The following is an 11,221-nucleotide window of genomic DNA, read 5'->3' as shown; positions in this document are numbered from 1 at the left end:
TGGTCATGCAACACAGAGCACCTGTATAAAAAAGCCCAAAGCCGACTGTACTTCCTCAGGAGGCTGAGGTCTTTTAACATCTGCAGGAAGCTCCTGAGGATGTTTTACCAGTCGGTGGTTGCTGGAGTACTTTTCTATGCTGTGGTGTGCTGGGGGAGCAGCACAGCAAAGGAACAACTAAGCTGTAGTGCCTCTTCACCTCACTGTACAATACCTTGTGCAATACTTTTTGTAAATAGTCAACAGTGCAATAGACTCAATACTTGAAATGTGCAATTCATTCACTTGTATTTTTATTTTTATTGCTATTTATTCTATTTATCCCCTTCGTATATTTTATTTATATTGTCTCTGTATTTATATATATATATATATATATATATATATATATATGTATATATATATATAATATTCTGTAACTCTGTAACTTCTGTCGGTGCTGTGCTTTTTTGGAAATCGAATTTCCCAGAGGAACCCACCCGAGGGATTAATAAAGTTCTATCTTATCTTATCTAATCTAATCTTCTTGTGGACGACTGTGCACCACGAAACTCATGGATTATGGGAAAGATCATCAAAACTGTTCCAGACAAGAAGGGTCTCGTTCGCCGAGTACGGATAAAGACAAAGACTAATGTTTTGGACAGACCCATCACCAAGATTTGTCTGCTTGTGGAATCTGAATGGGCTAGTGGTAAAGACAAAGCCCCTACGATGAGCCATGTGCTAGCAACCTCTGGCTCTTTCCTTCTTTCTCTCTTTCCTTCTTTTCTTTCTTATTCTTTTTCATCTGTTCTTTTGGAAATTGACAGAAACCAGCCTTAATATACTTTGCAAAGCTGATTGGCAAAGTATTGGACAATTCATTTGTCTATAAATAATATTTTGTCATGTGTTTAAACATTGGATATGTCTAAACGTGATTCATATTAAGTTTGTAAAGTTAAAAAATGTGGTAATTGTTCTAAGGCAATACATTATTAGAACAATTAGGGGCCGGTAATGTAAGCGCCAGACGTCTGCTTTATATTTTTATTTACGATTGAGTTCATGTTTGTTTTATAATTCATAGATTCATTACATAGGTCATCTTTTCAGGATTAATAAATGTGAAAATATATGTGTTTACATAAAGTAATTTTAAGTCACTGTTTTGGGATTGGAACCTAAAAGGGGGTACCTCTCACTTTAAGTATGTAAGTGCAATAGTAGCATAAAACCCTGTGTGAGAGGGAAGGGGAGGAGCATGGACAGAGAGGTTGGGAGTCTCACGGTTTTCTGACCGTGTGCACAGCTAGTTCTGGATAACTGCTATTTTTTGGAACTTTCATGTTTTTTAGGAAGGAGTTCATTGTTACATCTTCAGTTTGTAATAAATAAACAGTCTTCAAATCAAAATGCAACTGGAAGCATTTCTTTTGGAAACCAGGAACACGCGTCAGCCATAGACTCTTCTTTTTTGAACTTGGTTTATTGGAAATTACCCTACATAATTTATTGATGCTTTCCTCCAAAGACTCAGCAGCAGATAAGCTGGAAGCTTGGAGAAGCGAGATCCAAGAGGACATAGATGAAGACAACTGGAACCAGGCTTGCTTAAAAGCACAAACACAAACAATAATGCTTTAAACTCCTGCAATATAAATGGCTCATGAGAACCTATATAACACCTGCCAAGCTCCATGATATGTCCAATGATATTCCAGACATCTGTACTAAATGTTTAGTTGAAAAAGGAACTCTTGGAAAGACGTTATCAAATGTCTGTCGGACGTGTTTAAGGTAAAAATCCTTTTAAAAGGTAAACTCTGTGTACTTGGAATATACCCAAGGGAATTTGAACAACCAGAAAAAAGAAGGAAATAGCAGACTCTAGGCCTGGAAAGACTAACATATATTGCCAAGGGCAAACTATGGGACTTTGTGAATATGTGGAAGCCATATATGGATATTTTAGGGAGTGGAGGTGAAGGACGTTTATGAAAAAGAAGGAAAAGAAGAAGGGAAGGAGAATCTTGTTTATCCTAACTCCTTGCATTTTTGTATTACTGTAAGAAGTCATTTCTACATTTGTAGAAATTTGTCTACATGATGTAGACAGGTTTGATGTATGGATCGCTGTGTGAATGTGAGGATGTGCTAATATTTGTTTGTATTGTACAACAGAAAATTTCAATAAAAATATATGGAAAAAAACGGATTTGTTGTAATTACGTTTATGATTTAAATGTCTCTCACTGATCTTATTCACGTCTCCTCTGAAGCTTCTGTGGAGGAGACGTTCGTTGCTATAACTGTTGATACACTGATTCTGGGTACAGTTATTACCATGGCTACACAGTCCTTGTCTCGTTCAGGAGTATGGTGGGAAATGTTGTAAATCCCTCTGAGGCCCATTTGGTATGTGTGACATTGAGCTGGATAGATTTCATTTGCTTATATGATTAATCATTTTTAGGTGTTTGTGAAGGACACGCACTATTTCCCAATAATCCTCGTCATCGTCTCTTTAAAGTTAAAATAAACAAATAATGATGTTTACAGTTTAACAACAAACCTTTAACCTTCTGAGTGCTATTAGAAAGTTAACAATCAAACACTGCAAGAGTTTTTCAAACGGCCGTTTTATGCCAGCAGACAGTCATTTTTTAAATTGTTCATAATGAGTCTGTTATTGGTGGATACAGAGATGTTATGTCTGTGAAGGTTCTCAGTCATCCAGGTCATGTAGTCTGAGGAGCTTGGAAAGAAAAGCGTCTGGACTTCTTTAAGTTTCTTGAAGACGTTTCATCTAAGAAGCTTCTTCAGTTCTAAGAGCAACTGGTGGAGACTCCCCAAGGCTACGTCCACACTAACACGTTTTCATTTGAAAACGCATCGTTTTCTCTCCGTGGCCTCCCGTCCACACTGAGACGGCGTTTTCGGTCAAGGAAAACACAGCGTTTTGAAAACGCTCTCCAAAGCAGAGACATTAGAAAACGCCACTTGCACGTTGCAGTGTGGACAGAGAACCTGGAGCTTTTTCGAAAACGATGACACATTTGAGTCATGTGATGCAGTCATGTGACCAATTAAACAAAGATAGTGGAGGGCATTATACAGCTGTTGTTGTGTTTGACAGCCCTGTTAAAGATTAATCAGTCTGCACGGGCTCCAGAGAGCTTTTCTTCAAATTCTTTAATTCTCACTCACTTTTGCAACTTTGTACTTTTGTGTTACTCGCAGCAACAACTCCACCTCATTGTGAGTCCATTTAAAAAACTCGCTGCTTTTCCTCCACATTTTGCCGACGTTTCGAAGAGCCGGAAAGTAACTAAGCGGCAGACAAAAATGAGGCAGGTCGAATCTTCTTGCGCTTCACGCATGTGCAGGACTGGAACGGAAGCACTTTTAGCCATTTCGATGTGGACGCACAACTCTGTGAAAACGACTGAAAACGCTAGTGTGGACGCAGAGCATTTTCAGGCGAAAACGCCGTTTTCAAATTTAACCATGTGAGTGTAGACGTAGCCTAAGAGGGTCATGGACCTCCTATTGATCCTCTACCTAATCACACAATCAGGAACAGGAGCAGAAAATGTTCCCTCTAAGCCTGACGGGAAAAAGAGGTACACACACATCCTGTCCTCTTCCTCCAGCCATAAGAAACATCGACTCTCTTCCCGTATTTAAGTCACAGCTAAAAACACATTTTATCTGCTGTCAAGTTCTGTTTTGCAATTTGAACTTATTTTATGTATTTTATGACTATTGCTCCTTTTATTCATTTTTATTCTTTTGTAAGGTGACCTTGGGTTTTTGAAAGGCGCCCTCAAATAAAAGGTATTATTATTATTGCACTTATGCCCACCACACACTCAGACACAAACTGGTTCATCACAAACACAAACTGAACAACACAGCTGTGCAGTGCAGCGAGGAGCGCTCAGACCTCTACACTGGAGACACCACTTCATAAACACATGTAAAGGTCAAAGGTCACTCTCTCAGGATGGCAGTGTTCACATTTTGTACAGAGAAGACAGATGGTTTGAAAGAGGAGTGAAAGAAACATCCATGTCCACTGTGAACGGCCATCTTTGAAAAGAGGCGGGGCTTACCACACCAACTGTCTGCCATCTAAAATCTGGACGCCTTAACGTCCACGCACATCCTGCGTCATCTGACCTCATTAAGTCACATGATAGGGTGTGGCTAGGTTTCACAATGAGCTCACCCGAAACCTTGGCTGATTAGATAGAGGATCAATAGGGGGTCCACGACCCTCTCAAGCTGGGCTACACTGGGCGATTTTTTCAGTCGCGTTATTCAGCTCCTGCTCAAACTGCACGATTGACTCGCAGAGGTTAGAAGTTCATAGGTCACGATGCAGGTCTCACACTATACGGCCTGATGCTCTGATGCAACCTGAGTCACTCTGTGGTAAAACCGCAAAGGATTCTGGGAACTTGTGGCAAGAGGTACTAGCGCACGCAGGCTTTCAATCGAACTCAGTTACACAGCGATAAAAAGAAACACAGAAAATGCCAAGAAGCTGTTGTATTATTAACTGCAATAGGCGGTCGCATGACAGCCACGGGAAGCTGACGGGTAAAGAGATGGTTTTTCTTTTTTATCGGATTACGTCGTTGAAGAGAAATTTTTTAAGCCATGTTTCCGAAGTAAGATGGCCTGGCCTGTAAATGGCCTGTATTTATATAGCGCTTTACTAGTCCCTAAGGACCCCAAAGCGCTTTACATATCCAGTCATCCACCCATTCACGCACACATTCACACACCGGTGATGGCAGCTACATTGTAGCCACAGCCACCCTGGGGCGCACTGACAGAGGTGAGGCTGCCGGACACTGGCGCCACCGGGCCCTCTGACCACCACCAGTAGAGCCGACGGATGGTCTGGATATACCAAATATAACGTCTCAGAACCCTCCAGCTCACATGTTAGTCTGCTCCAAGCATTCCCACAAAGGTCAGTGTTTTGTAGTAGTTAATACGTCATTTTTCTTAACATAATTGGTGATATAGGTTACAAGCAAGTCTGGCGCTGAACAGAAATTGTCGCACTATGCTCCTTTGTTTATTGTGCATAAATAGTGAATTGTCCTGACACAATATTGCGTTTCGCTTCTGTTATTATGGTACATTGACAAAAACATGTACTTTTATTCACAGGATAAAACAGTTTTTTGTATCACTAATTGCCCAGTACGATTACAGCATACAATATTATTGTCACTGCTACATTTCTGTAATGAACCAGAAATTATTTCCACTACTAATTAATTACCGTTGAGCTCAAAGGTTATATTAATAAACTGTTAACGAATATGTATTTATGACGACGATTTGTGAGACTGGTAAGCTTACCTCTGTTCGTACGATGGTCTTTACTTTCTACACGGTGCATTTCAAGGTCCTGCACCCATCCGTCGGTAAACTGTACCTGGGCTTGTTGCAGTGACCTGAAGTTACTAAACTTCATGAGTGTATGCACTCACTCCAAGAACCGTATGATTATAAATCTGAGCGTGGTGAAAGTTGGGCAGCACGCTGACGTCTTTTGTCCCTCTGTGTGCTCGTAAGGGTCTAACCCTTTCACTCCTTTGATTTTTTCCTCGTATCTTTTCTTCGTCTTTTCGTCGAGTCTGTCTTTGTACGGACCGGCATTGTTCTCCTTTTGTTTTGTACATTCCTTTTTTGTGCGGCAAAGAAAAAAACAAGAAGGCATTGGAACCGGAGAATGAACGTTTTGCGGTGCTGCAAATGCTTGCATTTGATGCGGTACTTGGATTGTTTTGCCACGAGTTCCCGGCATGCAATGCGCGAAAATCACGTGATTGCTAAACAAGGGGGCGGGTGCATCCGGCCTCCTCGATTGGTCCAGCCCAGAGCCGATCATGACCAATTGGCCAATCCAACACCTTTCATTATTTATACCCTTCCTAAAAAAAAAAAAAAAAAAAAAATCCATCGGCCCATAAAAACAAAAAATCACCCGGTATGCCCGATGGCCAGTCCAGCTATGTCCATCGCTTGTGTCCAGGTCACACGCTGCACTGCTGCTTCGTCTTTTCACTTTCATTTCTGTGTCTGCGCAGTGTGAGAGGCTGCGGTGACAGCCTCACGACGGCTGACAGGATTTCAAACCAGGTTTGATTTTCTTACGACCAAGCGATTGATGATCGGGAGCTGGTCGTGAGGTGTTAATCGCTTCTCGTTACCCCACGTATACTACACGATGCACGACGCACGATGAAGGCGAAACTGATCACCAAAACGGTCGCACGACTGAAAAATGCTCAAAATGAGCCAAAATGAGCCAAAATGAGCCAAAATTCGCGTGTAAGCCCAGCATAAGGGACATCTCCCAGTAGGTCTTAAAATCTGGGACTCTCCACCAAGGGTGAAGAAACGCAGTAAATAGTAGTCTGTCCTCTGGTGTTGTACCTGTGAATCTTAAACATGCAGTGATTCAGCCTCTACTTAAGAAACCTGCTCTTAATCCTGATACTATTGCAAATTACAGGCCTATTTCCTACTTTACCCCCAAAATTCTTGAAAAGGTGGTTTACAAGCAATAAATGTCCTTTATAGAAGAACACGATACTTTAGAAGTTTTCCGGGTTTTAAAGCTTTACATAGTACCTAATCTGCCGTTTTAAGAGTTTTTAATTATGTGTTTTTACCAACTGACTCAGGTGTGTTATTATCGTGCTGTTAGATTTAACTGCTGTCTTTGATACAGCGGATCATAACATTTTAATTTCCCGTTTAGAGCAGTTGGTGGGTGTTAGCAGTGCCGATCTGCAGCGGTTCAGATCCTGTTTGGCAGAGCGGATTTCTCTGTGAAACTCGGGGAGTTTGCATCCTCTGCTGCTTCTCTGCACTGTGGGGTCCCACAGGGTTCGGTTTTAGGCCCGCTTCTTTACTCCCTACATCTTCAACACCTTGGCTCTATTTTCAGGAAACATGGGATTTCTTTCCACTGTTGTTTCCCACACAGCAAATTCAAAAGTGTTAAATTTTTTGGTGTTAATAGTCTTCTTGCAAAAGTAGAGTTAATTTTACTCTAAGTAGAGTCACATTCTTTTAATGTAACTCTGAGGTGTAAAATGATAGTAGTTAAAATCGAGTGTTAAAAATGAGTGTTTCTCTGTCAAATCTGGAGGTGTTACAATGGAAACATTAACTCCTGACCTCTTAACTCTGAACTCCTACAGGGGCTATGACACCAACAGAGTAAATTCACAGACTCCGCCCCCAGCACGGCTCCAATCGAAGCTGAAGCGAAGCCGTTTCAGAACATTTTGCTCTACATATTTGAGTTGTTTGCCATGCTTGGTAAGTCATTTTTTCAAAGATTGTTTCAATTATTATTCTGAGCTTTTACTTCTGTGGCTCTTTGGAGTTGAGACAAAGCTGTGTGAAAGGCATTAGCCATGTTGCTCGCTGATAGCATAATATTCTGTTTTAGCTAGCTGAAAGGTATTGTTTGCGGGCAAATACCACAGCCTTGAAAAAAAGCTTGCATGTGAATTTTCAGTCAAACTTTTGGTCAAATACACCTAAAACAATGTCTAGAATGTGAAATGTTGGTATAATGGTGCTACTTGAAGCCTGAAAACGATCGCCCATAAAAAAAAAAAACTAAAAAAAACGAGCAAACAGCAGTAGCAGGCGTCCTGACTGGGTTCTACGTTAGCATAGATCCCTCCAGAGTTTTGTGCACATGGTTTAGGTAAAAATGAAAAAGGTTGAGGTTTTACATTTAGTTCAGTATACCTGTTGCCTGTGTCCTTGTCTTTTGGGAAAATACTTTACACAAGTAATGGCTCAAAGAGGATTCCTTTTTTTTTTACTGTGCTGCAATTGTTTACTGGATTATTTGTGCCATTAATTAGTGTCAACTAATTTTTATTCAATCTCCGCACAGGATATGCTTGTGAAGATGGAATATGGGGGAGAGCAGAAGTGCGTTGAAGTTCCACAAAGTGATGAATGAAGGACATGCATATTGTATTGAAGAAATAAGTGATGAGAATGCTTTTATTTGCATTTACCATGTCAGACCTTTTGATAAACAAAATTCTAATGAAAGTGAGAACATGTACACTGTTACATCTTTCAGAAAATGTTTTGAAATTGTGGTGCACAGTTCAGAATAAATGTTTTTCAAAAACCATTGCATCTTTTTAGTAAATGTTTATTTCCAAAAGAAATTTCTAGAAGTTCAGAACAGTAAAATTCCCGCTTTTTAGAATGAATTAGAAGATAACTCTTACGTAGTTAAACTAAAATACTCTTTGAGAGTTAATATATAAACTCTTAACACCAAGTGTTAAATTATCAACTCCAGACAGATTTGGTGTTTAACACTAAATCAGAGTTAACGTACCAACTCTCCAAAAAGAGTTAAATTAACACTCTCTGGTGTGGACCCATATAGACACTTTAATAGTGTTGAAATCAAATCCGACAGTGTTAATTTGGACATGCTGGATTTGCTGTGCACTTATAAAGATAAATGGCTTCTCAGTAGACCCTCTGCGTAGATGCCTTGATGAAATAAGGGCCTGGATGGCTTTGAACTTTTTACATTTTAATGAGCAGAAAACAGAAGTGATGGTTCTTGGTGGCTCTTCTGAGGCCACTATTATAGATCTTGGTTCGCTGGCACAGTATGTTGAACCAGTCATCACTGATCTGGGAGTTAAAATGGAGGCAGATCTTAAACTTGAAAGCCAGGTCTGTTGTAAGATCTCGCTTTTTTCATTTGAGGCAATTAGTCAAAATAAAGCCTATCTTATCGAAACAGCATTTTGAGACAGTAATCCATGCCTTTGTTACTTCTAGGCTGGATTATTGTAACGCGCTTTATTGTGGGGTTAGTGATGCGTCCATTAGGCGTCTGCAGGTTGTGCAAAATGCTGCAGCTCGTCTTTTAAGTGGAACAAAACAGTCTGAGCACATTACCCCATTTTTAATTTCACTCCTGTACATTTTAGGATTGTTTTTAAAATTCTCTTGTTTTTAATTCCCTTAATGGCTGACGCTTCACCTCAGCAGACAGTCTGGCTTAGCACCTGCTCCTGTGTGGAAGGGGGTTGGAGGATGCAAGTGAAGGAGGAGGGGGTTGCAACGGTGGCCTTTTGTAAAGTGATGGGGGAAGGAGCGTCTGTGTGAATGCGAGAACAGATCTGATTGTAAAGAGCACCGATGTGAGGAGCAGTGTGGTGAACAGACCAGCGCTCAGACAAAAGCACATGAGTTGGCTTAGATATGGCAATTATAACCACGGTGCTGTATCTATGGGGGCGTGTCTCGCAGCTTACTTGGTACGCTCTTCCTTTGTGCCGACTCAGGCGGCATGTTTGTCCTTTCACTGAAATACATTTTAAAGACATGTTTCATTTTAAGAACTTTCAGAAGAAGCACAAAGAGCTGACTGTAAACCAGCACCACCAATAAATCTGAACTAAAATGAAGTGAAATGGCCTTTAATGACTTATAGGACATGGCAGGGCTGTGGTCTCTGGCTCCGCTACAGTGAGCCAGGTGGAGGGAATTAGGCTGACCAACTCTCTCCGGCGAAGGGAGGCGTGTGAGAGCACAGCTGCAAGCTGCCCTGGGAAACACGAGGTGCCGAACAGGAAGCTCGGTGGTCGAGGTGGCGAGGAGGAGGCATCGTGTGTGTGCAAAATCTGTACAATAAAGACAATTTAACTGTGAACGCTGTGTGGGTCTGTGGTGTTCACAGAACAATCATCAAGAAATACAATAATATTCCACATTTAAGCTTAAAATGTCCCGTGTGTAAAAACACATACACTATCACTGCATACCAGATTCCTTTGAAAGCATTGTTCATGTAGCTCGTTCCTAGCACTTTCCTTTATACAGAGATATTTGAAGGATTTTGGAAAAGTTAAAGCTTTCCTCCACATGTAAAATACATTTTTACCTGATCTAGTCTGACTGATGCTGACTGATAACTGCTGCTGTCTGTTTGCTGTAGTGGTGTGCGGATCGACACTGAAATATCGATTCTTCTGATACCAGTAATTTATGTTCTAGAATCCATCCATCCATTCGCTTCCGCTTATTCTTTTCAGGGTCGCGGGGGGGCGCTGGAGCCTATCCCAGCTGTCATAGGGCGAGAGGCGGGGTACACCCTGGACAGGTCGCCAGTCTGTCGCAGGGCCAACACACAGGGACAGACAACCATTCACACTCACATTCACACCTAGTGGCAATTTGGATTATCCAATTAACCTATCCCCACAAGCTGCATGTCTTTGGACGGTGGGAGGAAGCCGGAGTACCCGGAGGGAACCCACGCAAACACGGGGAGAACATGCAAACTCCACACAGAAAGACGCCGGCCTGATGGTGGAATTGAACTCAGGACCTTCTTGCTGTGCGGCAACAGTGCTAACCACCGTGCCACCGTGCTGTTCTAGAATCGATTCTCATATTAAAATATCGATGTGTTAGTACTCTGGAGTAAATTTGTAGTTTTTCATTAACAGGAACACAGTGGAAAGAAACTATATCATTCGGATTGTCTAAATTGGAAGGAACTACTTCCTCTTCCGCCTTTCATAGTCATGTGTGAAACAGGGCTGTATAACTGTGTCACAGCCCCTGGTGTGCGCACTCGCAACAATGGCTGAGTGTAATTGGAGTCATGTGGGGACGTATTTTACCTCCACAAACAGCCAAGACGTGGTTTGCGATACATGTGGCAAGAAAGTGAGATGTTGTGGTAACACCGCTGACCTCGTCAAACACCTCAGAGTAAATCATATCACAGAATATGACGAGCGTATGTTGAGGCGAACTGAAGAGGAGGAGAGGGGCAGGTGGAGGACAGGGGCAGGTGGAGGACAGGGACAGGTGCTGCTAGGGCGAGACAGACGTCTCTCACGGAGTCCTTTAGTGCAGCAGGCAGGCTACGTGTTCAAATAGCACAACTTCAGGTTTTTATTTCTATATGATAATTCTGCATCATTAAGCAATGAGAACAAGTAGTCTGATGTCCTGTAATCATTATGAAGCTATATTATTATTACAATTAAATAATGCAATTCTATGTTGTATTATGAAACACAATGAAACATTACGTTTTTGTACAGAGTATCCAGGGTGGTATCGGGTCAGTATCGTCGATACCACCCTGGATTTTACTTGGTATCGGATCAGAAAGGGAATCAGTGGAATC

Source organism: Aulonocara sp. 'chitande type north' Nkhata Bay, linkage group LG22 (genome assembly GCF_057382095.1).
Source record: "Aulonocara sp. 'chitande type north' Nkhata Bay isolate Kocher_YH1m ecotype deep benthic linkage group LG22, A_spYH_male_GT1.1, whole genome shotgun sequence".
Lineage (NCBI taxonomy): Eukaryota > Metazoa > Chordata > Actinopteri > Cichliformes > Cichlidae > Aulonocara > Aulonocara sp. 'chitande type north' Nkhata Bay.
This window is presented reverse-complemented; position numbering follows the sequence as displayed.